At 43.9% G+C, this 9,933-nt stretch overlaps 1 protein-coding gene across 1 annotated transcript in view; it reads right to left on the bottom strand.

The window, feature by feature from the left end:
- Positions 1-8,369, bottom strand: part of ctnna2 (catenin (cadherin-associated protein), alpha 2) — a 1,141,281-nt gene extending 1,132,912 nt beyond the window's left edge. The window contains exon 1 of the mRNA XM_034187601.1: positions 8,089-8,369. The gene's annotated coding sequence lies outside the window, so the exon portion shown is untranslated. The remainder of the gene's footprint in view (positions 1-8,088) is intronic.
- Positions 8,370-9,933: the final 1,564 nt, after the last annotated feature.

Here is a 9,933-nt window from a genome sequence, read left to right on the forward strand (position 1 = left end):
CATAAGTGGTAATCATGCTGCTTCTACATGCTAAAAATAAGTGATGCACAGCAGAAAACACAAGGGGCGCACTTCATAAGAGGAAAACAATGACAGATTGTAGGAAAAGTGTTTCCCTCTGCTGTGCATGATGATGTTTAGCACACACGAGCACAATGAGTACCATTTATGTGCACTCCCGCTTATATAACCATCATTAGCTTCAAGCTTGAAGTGTTTAAGGTATGTGTTACCTAAAAATAAAGACAATTATGATAGTTCATTCAACTTTTTCTTGGTAACAGTTGTCTATTGAAGAGGAAAGATATTTTCAAGCACCATAACATAGCATTATCACATTTCCTATTCAAACATGACACCACTGTTATAACATTACAGCAAACACATATGTGTGCTAAGGCTAATGAAATTGTCATCGCTAGTGTTAACGATTACAGCTAAGTAAGTAGCTCACTATAGATGTTAATGTTAGTGGCTAACTATCCAATTACCTTACCGAGACGGCTGTCTCGCTTGCTCAGCATCAACTACAATGTTCTTCCTTCTCAGATGCTCCTGCATTGCCGTTGCACTGCTGTGGAAGGCAGGTTTCTGCTTTGCAGATTTTATATTGTACTTTTTTCTCTTTAATCTGGTTAAAATGCTTCAAAACTTTTGAGCTTCATTGCTGGCTAGCCATGATATTGTTTGGGCATAACTTTTCTGGTGACATCACAGAATTACCACTACTGCACCTGTGCAGTGAAGAAAGAAAGGCAGCGGAAGATACAGTGGCAGCATTGAGAGAAAAACAAAGCTTTAAACAATAAACTGATGTCTATGATTAAATTAGCCGCCAATGATTTTGATAGTCAATGTAATTATGACTAGGCAACAAATCGTGGCAGCACTAGTGGACACCTCATTTTAGTAAACATTTGTTTGCACCCATGACATTTCAGCAGTACCTCCATATAGACCTGATGTCAAAGTCAACACCTTCAATCAGTGGTTAAAGTCCAAGTCCCACGACCATGGGAGTGAGAGAATAAGCACTAGGACCTTAAAAGGTCATCAGAATCAGAAGAAGTTTATTGCCAATGAACAGGATTCAGACTAGGAATTTGCTTCGATATAATGGTGCAACATTAAACAGAGAGCAAATTAAAATGCTAAGATAAAATATACAATATGTGCCGAAATATACGATAAAAAATGACATCTGAAAGGCTGTGTGCAACAGAAAAACAGAAAGAAAGAAGAACAGAAAAAAAACTGTGCAGTGGGAGGAGTGCAATTAAAACCAAAGTACATTGTCTAAAGTGACCCGTGATAAAATGAAAGTGACAGAGTTAAGGTTAAGGTGACTGAGTTATGAGGAGTTCATGAGTCTAACGGCAGAGGGCAAGAAACTGTTCTTATGGCGGTAGGTTCTGGTCCGGATGGACCGTAGCCTCCTGCCCGAAGGGAGTGGTTTGGATAGACTGTGTGCAGGGTGAGAAGGGTCGGCTGTGATCCGACCTGCTCGGCCCAGAGTCCTGGAGACGTGCAGGTCGTGGAGAGATGGAAGGCTACAGCCAATCACCTTCTCAGCAGAGGCCACAATGCGCTGCAGTCTGTGTCTGTCCCTGGCTGTGGCCCCGGCGTACCACAGTGATGGAGGAGCAGAGGATGGACTCGATGATGGCTGTGTAGAACTGCACCATCAGCTGGACAGGCAGCTTGGCATTCTTCAGCTGCCGCAGGAAGTACATCCTCTGCTGGGCCTTCTTGATGAGGGAGCTGATGGTTGACTCCCACTTGAGGTCCTGGGTGATGGTGGTGCCAAGGAAGCGGTGACAGTCCACAGTGGTGATGGGGCTGTTGGTGAGAGCGAGGGGGCTGTGGCTTTCCTGAAGTCCACGATCATCTCCACTGTTTTCTGGGCGTTGAGCTCCAAGTTGTTGCTGCTACACCAGGTCACCAGCCGGTCCACCTCCCTCCTGTAGGCAGACTCATCCCCATCTGAAATGAGACCAATGAGGGTAGTGTCATCCGCAAACTTTGAGCTTTACGGAGTCATGGCTGGAGGTGCAGCAGTTAGTGTACAGGGAGAAGAGCAAAGGGGAAAGGACACAGCCCTGTGGAGATCCTGTGCTGAGAGCCCGAGTGTTCAAGACATTCTTTCCCAGCCTCACATGCTGACTCCGGTCCGTCAGGAAGTCTGTGATCCACCTGCAGGTGGAGTCGGGCACGTGGAGCAGAGAAAGCTTGTCCTGGAGCAAAGCCAGAAGGATGGTGTTGAATGCAGAGCTAAAGTCCACAAACAGGATCCTAGCGTAGGTTCCTGGGGAGTCCAGGTGCTGTAGGATGGAGTGCAGGGCCAGGTTTATGGCATCGTCTACAGACCTGTTGGCTCTGTAGGCAAACTGCAGGGGTCCAGGTTGGGGTCGGTGATGGACTTCAGGTGGGATAAAACCAGGCGTTCGAAGGTCTTCATGACTACAGACGTGAGAGCCACAGGCCTGTAGTCATTAAGTCCAGTGATGCGTGGTTTCTTGGGGACTGGAACTATAATGGAGGACTTGAAGCAAACTGGAACATGGCATGACTCCAGGGAGGTGTTGAAGAGCCCCGTGAAGACTGGGGCCAGCTCAGCACAGTGTCTCAGGGTGGCAGGAGAGAGACAGTCTGGGTCTTACGTGGATTCAGCCTTTTGAAGTGTCTTCTCACGTCCTCCTCTTGGACGGAGAGGGCAACGGGGGGAGGGCAGTGGTGAGAGGGGGGAGGTCCAGGGTGTTTGAATATCCTGTTGTGTGGGGGGTGGGGAGGTGTGAGTCCTCGTCTTCAAAGCGTGAATAGAAAACGTTCAGGTCGTTGGCTAGCTTCAGGTCGTCAATAGAACAAGGTGCTTTGGGCTTGTAGTTGGTGATCTCTTTCAACCCCCTCCACACAGAGGCTGAGTCGTTGGCAGAGAACCTTTGCTGCAGATGTGAACTGTACATGGATTTAGCCTTTGCCACCTCCTTGCTAAATCTGTACTTTGCACCTCTATAGCTGTCTCTGTCTCCTTCTCTGAAAGCCACCTCTTTCTGCTGACGGAGCTGCCGGAGTTTAGGTGTGAATCAGGGCTTGTCATTGTTATATCTCATCCTGGTGCGCTGTGGGATGATGCTGTCTTCACAGAAATGAATATATGATGTCACAGTGTTCGTGTAGTCATCTAGACTGTCTGCTGAAGCCTCAAACATAACCTAATCCATAGTGCCCAAGCACGCGTGTAGCTCCTCCACAGCTTCATTGCTCCACATTTTAGATGTCCTCACAACAAGTTTAGAGAGTTTTAGTCTGTCTGTATGCGGGGATCAAGTGGACCATCACGTGATCTTAGAGTCCCAAAGCTGCGCGGGCCACCGCTCAGTACGCACCACTCACTGTCGTGTAACAATGATCTAAGGTGCTCCCTTCTCTGGTCGGGCATTTAACAAACTGTTTGTATTTTGGTAATTCCTGACAGATTCCCTTTGTTAAAATCACCGAGAATTATAACAAGAGAATCCGGAAAGTCTCTCCGCGCTCGGTGGAATATACACAGAGCATAGTATGAAAGACTTAAACTCACGTGGAGAGTAGAACGGTCTGCAGTTTATGAGGAGATATTCCAGAGAGAGACAGCAGTGTTGGGAGATCACAGTCACATCGGAGCACCAGGCATTGTTGATATAGCAGAGTCCTCCCCCTCTAGTTTTTCCACCAGAGAGTGCTCGGTCTCTGTCTGCACGGAGGAGTTGGAATCCCTCTAGTTGGAGTGCGCAGTCCGGTGTCTGTGCATTTAACCACGTCTCCGTGAAGCACAGTACACAATATGAGGAGAAATCTCTATTCTTCTTCATCAGCAGTGCCAGCTCATCCATCTTGTTGTGGAGTGAGCGGATGTTGGAGAGAAATATCCCAGGTAGGGGCGTGCACGTGCCCCTTCGTCTGAGGCGCACGAGAGCTCCAGCTTGTTTTCCTCTCCGCTGGTGTCTCACTCTTTTGGTCAAAAACTGAACCAGTTCAGCTGCAGACACTAAAAAAAAAAACTGGCGTAATGTCCGTGGGTGTTGATCTGAAGTTTAGAAGCTCCTCGCGGGTGTAGGAGCACGATGACACTCGATTTACGCACAAAAACAGACAAAACAGGGAGCACCAGAATACCAGGGCGCCTTCATGTGGCACCATCTTGGATAGGCATTGACATCATGTCATTATTTAACGTCCCAGTTAACAACACAACATCAGAGCATTCATGATTGCAAATCTATCCATGCACACGAAGTAAAAATTTGTGGTCACTGATGTATTTTATTGGATCCAAACGTGTACTGATGCTGCTGTTTGTATCACAGAACGCTATTTTACTGCCACCGTGAACAAGGATGTGGAACCATGACCACGACCCTGTTTTTACAGGCTGCCTGAAAATGCAGATTACTTCTTACATTGGAAAAAAGTAGGAATATGTTATTTTCAGGAGATAATGGACTTTCTATCTAATGTGCCACAATAGTCAAAGAACTTTGTGAAGCGCTGATGTTGGCTGAGCTGCCATAGGACACTTCTCTGGCTGGCGACTGCACATGATCCCTGCATGCATGAGGACTTCTTAGATGTAGTGGACATGGACATTGTTCGCCGGCGGCCAATCGCACGTGATCCGAGTGTGTGAGGACTTCTTAGATAGTGAAAATCACATATTTACTCTTGGAAATCATTCTACAAACGGGTGAGTGCCATGTTCAGTTTTTCTTTCTTTTGTAATTTGTTCTCATCTGTGGAGCTGGTAGGCTTTATTTTACTTTGAGACAGTCTGTAGGATTTTGGATCTTGATGTGTGTTGACTCCAGAGCCTACTCTCTGTAATAGATTTACCCGTGCATGTGGAACTGTCAGCTGTTTTTAGGCTGCCTGATGACACAATTATTTCTTAGATTTTTTTCACAGTTATATTGATGACAACACTTGTAAGCATGCACAAAGCTGAGCCTCTAGCAGATGGTTTTTAACAGTCTGTGTTCATGATAAACATGTATCTGTGTCTTATCACAATGGAGAGTGGCTGCTGCTTTTACCATGACTAGGGATGCACCGATCCACAATTTTTCACTTCCGATCTGATCCCTGAATTTGGATATCTGCCAATACAGGTACTCTTCCGATCTGATAACAGGGCTTGCTTTAATATTATTAATATCAGTGTTGATTTTATGAGGATTTTCTTAAAAAGAAGACCTGAAAGTTGAGCTACAATTTGCCAGAAGGTGTATCTAAGATGAAAGCCTAGATTTGATGTTTTGGTGAAAGTACTTTTATTTTTTTATAGACTTTTATAGCCTTATTTTTATAGACTTAAAGAGAAAAGACAGCACTCTCTCTCTCTCTGTAGGTCACTCTCCCTCTCCTTCTGTCTGCCTCTCTCTGGCTCGCTCTCTCTCTGTCTCCGTCTCTTATTCTTCCTCTCTCGCTATTTTCGTGCTGTGCAAACTTTGAACTTTTGGTAAACACAAAGCCTTTCAACCATAAAAATAAAATGCGTCATCAACGCTCACGCTCAGGATTTTAATGGAGAATTTTTCCCTTTCAACGGACAGAATCTGTTTCTGCTGGGCAGAAATTTGTCACTAACCGCAGATAGAACACTGCGGAAGAGAGCTCTCAAAGAACCCAGCTTCAGAAAACCTCCCCCTCTCCTCCTCCCAATCGGCAGTAAACAAAGCAAAGAGCAAACAACAGCAGTTGAGCGGATTCACAGTGGCTCTTCTCCGGTGTTGGAAAATGTCGTGGGTTGGATCAGTATTTTCTGATATGTGAATTACGTCAGTATTGGAACCCAATACTGATCCAGGATTAGATCGGTCCCATCCCCAACCGCCACTACATCAAAGTTAACAGTTATCACATAAAAACAAGTCAATATTCAAGCGTGTGTTAGGACGTGTTCCTCAAAGCTACATAAATGCTGTCAGAAACACTTGGAAAAATGAATACTCACAAGTAGGGTTGGGTATCGAGAACCGGTTCTTTTCGGGTATCATAAATAAATCAATCGACCCACCGATATCAATAGTCTTTTTGCTTAACGATTCCCTTATAAGTCCTTCAGAGCAGCCATTATTTTTGAAAGTGTTTGTTGAGAAAATGATCATTCCTCTACGTTGATTACAGACCCTGCAGCGGGTCTGTAAACAGCCATTTCTGCAGCGCAACTCCACTTTGAAGTGTGAACCAATGAAGCAATGCTTCAATCCGCTGACTCATTGGTTCTTTCATTCGCTGCTCTTAAGAAGCGGCAAGTCCGCTTCTTAACCCCTCACAAAGCCATTAAAATATGTTAATCGTGATTCGCTTTTATATGGATTAAAGTCACTAACTGGGACTCTTGTCTTGTTGCAGTCAAGAAACGAGAATCATCCTCCGTTCCGTTGGCACAGCTCCAAATTCTGTGCTGCTCTGAGTCTGGTCTTAATTAATAACTTCAAAAATTGCTGCTTTAAATAAAATGACACCTCTTTCCAAGTACGCTGTCATACAGACAATAAACTACAGTCGACTAAAATGTTTTTTTCCTCCCAAAATGAGACGTCCTGCATTCTTTATGTCGTGCAGCACAGCTGAGGTCAGCTCAGATGTATGGAAAGACATTCATGCCAATAATGTCTGAAAGGAAATGCTTTTGACAGAAATTACAGATTTTCTTTTTTCTATTTATGTGCAAAGATAAAATATCCACCATGTAAAATTTATTATGTCTAGAGTTTAAGGATCTAGTGACCAATTTCACATTTATTTACCTTAAGACTCAATAAAATGTTGCCATAGAAAACCTGTAAAGCCTACTTTTAGTACACAGAAAATTCACAAGAGATAGATAACAGAATCAATAAGGAATTGGATCGATAATGGTATCGATCGATAAAATCTTATCAATATCCATCCCTACTCACAAGTACTGTTTTCGGCAGTCTCCGTAGCCGTTTGTTGAGAATGCCGTATACTTTGAGACCGGTCACGAAAGTGCACAAAGTAATTCTTTTGTATCATCGGATGGTCACGAACAGCCTAAATCTAAATTGTTATGATTTCGGTGTGACGTGTCCTTTCAAAACTTCATTCACAAGCATGCAAAAGGTATCAGCACAGCCAAACATCTCTGTACGGAGACCCCTTGACTCCATACATTCTTCATATCACAGATAAAGACATCTGCGCATTTTGCAATCTTTGGTCAAACAAGCAAAGTTAACACTTTTCATTGAATAAAGTGATGGATATTTCAGATAGATATTTCATCTATAAAATAAAAGTCATAAAATAGCATAAGTTCATCTTCTGAATACTAAAAGGTAACGAACAAATAAGTGGTGAGAAACAACTGAAACAATCAAATCCAGTTGCGAGTGTGAAGCTGTTCATCATTAAAGTGAGTGTGGCGATTTAGAACCAAAATAACACGACTCTGACAAAACGCTCGCCTTACTGCTTACGTCTCTGGAGCAAACAGTGTAATGACCTGTAAAACTGACAGCAGAAACGAATCAGTTCATTAACTTTAACTGAACAAAGAATGGGGAAAATATAAGACAAAGAAATGTGGACGCAAAGTTCGAAGGGCGCTGGAAACAAACTAACAGTTCTGGCGGAATGATTTTTTTTTTTTAAACCGAAATAAACGTTTCGAAACAACGTGTCGCTTTAATAAACTACAATTGTTTTCCTTTAATTAAAAGTGGTTTGGGTGTTTATTAGCTTAGCACCTGCCCTGCGTTAGCTTAGCATCCTAGCCGGCGCTCCGCACGGGCTGAACCGGCGGAGCGTTTTTCAGCACCAGCAGCCCGGACAGCAGCGCTCGGAACGCAGAGCCTCAGCTGACGGGGCGAAGGCACACTTCAACCGGACGTGACACTATGAGCTGCAAACCTTAAGTATTTCGTTGCAGGAGGGAGAAATAAAGAGCTGGACCTCGCCTTAGCTAATTGTAGCAGCACAGCGTGTCAGTGGGTGCACAGGCGATGCTAAGCTGCTAGCAGGAGAAGAAAAATAAATAAATATCACCCGGCTGACAAACCAAAGCACCCAACTCACTATACGCACCTTTCAGATGACTCCTAAACTGCAACGGCGCCCGGTGTCTTTCTAAATTCCAACAAAAATGACGTCTTCTTCTCCAGGCGAGTCCCAGTTAAAGAGTGATAATCCGGATTCGGACGCTCTCCTCGGTCTTGTGGTGCTGAATCTCAGACTACACGCTACACTGTCACTGTGCTCCTCCGCCTCCTGCCGCTCTCTGCCAAATAATGAGCTCTCTCACCGCCTCGGCAGGTGCAATTAAACACGGGCTATGCTAGAAGCGGACCACCTTGCAATATAGTGATCTATACACGGTCGAATCAGGAGCAGCTCCGTCTGAGGCGCATGCGCAGTTCACCGTGTGAGGACGGGTCTGTCAGTGGGAGGAGTGGGGGGCGTGGTTTCTGGAAGGCGCTGGCCTGCTGGGATGATGGAAAAATAGACAAAACTAAAAGCACACCCATTAAAAGTGCGTATGTTGCCAGCGCAAGCAAACACAACAAATTGGTTTGTATAAAGTTGGTCTTTATCAACGTTCTTATCATTGTTAGGTGACATTTATTCCCATTTATTTGTTTCTAAGGAGGTGAGAGCTGAGTCCATAAGTATTTGGACAGTGCCATCTATATTATGTGCAAGCTCTTCTGCATCTCACCATGTCATTTACGGCCGTCAGACTTTTTTTTTTTTTTTTTTTTTGAGTAAAGTGGAGCATGAGCATGGCTAAAACCTTTCAGCTTCTGGGGGGGGGGGGGGGCAGCTCCCCCAGACCCTCCGCCTTTTTAAACATTTTTTTGTTTTTGCCTTTCAGCTTCTGGGGGTGCATTTTTCTTTTTTGCCTTTCAGCTTCTGGGGAGGCTCCCTTTTAACCCCCTGCCACTTTAAGCATTTTTTAATGTAGATTTAAGTTAATATTCAAAGTTTTCAGGTAGTTGACAGTAGGGCTGTATAATATGGCCAAATTATCGTATTGCAATATTGTCATATCAATAAGATATACGATATGACTGTGATTTCACACAAAGTGCAGCAACAGCGAAAATTCAACATTCTTAAACAAACGAGTAATAATAGCACCCTCATTTTGTACTCATGATAAGGTTAGGATACTGTGCCCTCCAAAAGTATTGGAACACTTGGTATTTCACACATTATATCTTCGATGTCGCTGACATTATTGAGCAAAGTTCTTCACTATTTATGTATATATTGTAAACAATAATTTTAAATTGAATAATTGTTGCAGAACCTACCATTGGTTTGTGGCTTTTTATGACAATGTTGTCCGGTTTGTGCCTGCTTCATCTACAATGGGCAGTTTTTTTTTTTTTTTTTTGTGCCATTTCCGGATTGTTTTGTCCCATTTCCGGTTTGTGCCTTGTATTATTGTCTATATAATAGCCAAGTGACCTCTGCGCGTGTGTGCGTGCGTGTGTATGGCTTCAGCCACACAAAAAGCGGAGAGCTGACCAGGGTCGGACTGGGAACAAATTTCGGCCCTGGTATTTTTCCTCTGGACCAGCCCACTATTGGCCCGATGAATCCACCCCCAAACACGCACACCCACCCGTCCATACCGAACCCCCAATGAACAAATACTATACACCTAAACACCATGAACACACACCTAAACACACACTTTCACTGTCATTTCACCTTGATCATAGTACAAAACACGGACCCGGCGCCACGAGGGGGCGTCCTGATAACATTAAAGGCAATTACATATTTTGACGAAATTACAAGTTTAAATGACTATATATATATATATAAAACATCATGAGGTTTATGTCACAGAAATCCTACTTTACAATCACACTGCAGTCATTGTTAAATTATTTCCTTTTGCATTTATAATAAACATTTGTA

The sequence above is a fragment of the Thalassophryne amazonica genome, chromosome 15, assembly GCF_902500255.1.
Source record: "Thalassophryne amazonica chromosome 15, fThaAma1.1, whole genome shotgun sequence".
Taxonomy (NCBI): Eukaryota; Metazoa; Chordata; class Actinopteri; order Batrachoidiformes; family Batrachoididae; genus Thalassophryne; species Thalassophryne amazonica.